Here is a 1,478-nt window from a genome sequence, read left to right as displayed (position 1 = left end):
AACGAACGCACGTTGTGTCACGTCCGTGCAGTATTTTAGGGGTTTTCGGCCCGGAAAATCATAGAAAATCCACACAGCCTCGAAACGCGACAAAATTTGTCGTGCGTGCTGTGCATGGTCATTGTAGCACGTGGAAAAAAATGAGCTCCTTTGACGGATGCGAATGAGAGATGCAAGACCGTGTGTCCATTCCCTCCATATCGGAACCACCGCCTTCCACATGAAGTACCCGAGCGCTTTCACGGAATCTACCCAACTTTTGGCAGGGCGTGTGGGGCCCCACCGCGGTACCTGACGCCAAAAATAAATGAAATCCGACAACGAACGCACGTTGCGTTACGTCCGGATAGTATTTTAGGGGTTTTTGTCCCGGAAAATAATAGAAAATCCATACAGCCTCAAAACGCGACAAAATTTATCATGCGTGCTGCGCATGGTCATAGCACATGGAAAAAATGAGCCCGTTTGGCGGATGCGAAGAAGAGACGCATGACCGAGGGTCCATTCCCTCCATACCGAAACCACCGCCTTCCACATGAATTACCTGAGCGCTTTCACGGAGTCTACCCAGCTTTTGGCAGGGTGTGTGGGGCCACACCCCGGTACCCCACGCCAAAATGAACGAAAACCGACAACGAACACACGTTTTGCACGTCCGGGCAGTATTTTACGGGTTTTCGGCCCGGTAATTATAGAAAATCCATACAGCCTCGAAACGCGACAAAATTTGTTGTGCGTGCTGCGCATGGTCATTGTAGCACGTGAAAAAATAAACTCCTTTGACGGATGCGAAGGAAAGACGCATGACTGAGGGTCCATTCCCTCGATACCGAAACCACCGCCTTCCACATGAAGTACCCGAACGCTTTCACGAAATCAACCCAACTTTTAGCAGCATGTGTGGGGACCCACCCGGTACCCCATGCCAAAAATGAATGAAATCCGACAACGAACGCACGTTGCGTCTCGTCCGGGCAGTATTTTAGTGGATTTTCGGCCCGGAAAATCATAGAAAATCCATACAGCCTCAAAACGCGAGAAAAGTTTTCGTGCATGCTGCACATGGTCATTGTAGCATGTCGAATAAAAATGAGCTCCTTTGGCAGATGCAAACGAGATACACGCGACCGAGGGTCCATTCCCTCCATACTAAAACCACCGCCTTCCACATGAAGTACCCGAGCGCTTTCACGGAATCTACCCAACTTTTGGTAGGGCATGTGGGGCCCCACCCCGGTACCCCACACCAAAAATGAATGAAATCCGACAACGAACGCACATTGCATCACGTCCGGGCAGTATTTTAGGGGTTTTCGGCCCGAAAAATCATAGAAAATCCATACAGCCTCGAAATGTGACAAAATTTGTCGTTCATGCTGCGCATGGTCTTTGTAGCATGTAGAAGAAATGATCTCCTTTGGCAGATGCGAAGGAGAGACGCACGACCAAGGGTCCATTCCCTCCATACCGAAACCACC

The sequence above is a fragment of the Triticum dicoccoides genome, chromosome 3B (genome assembly GCF_002162155.2).
Source record: "Triticum dicoccoides isolate Atlit2015 ecotype Zavitan chromosome 3B, WEW_v2.0, whole genome shotgun sequence".
Taxonomy (NCBI): Eukaryota; Viridiplantae; Streptophyta; class Magnoliopsida; order Poales; family Poaceae; genus Triticum; species Triticum dicoccoides.
Note: the sequence above shows the minus strand (reverse complement) of the source record.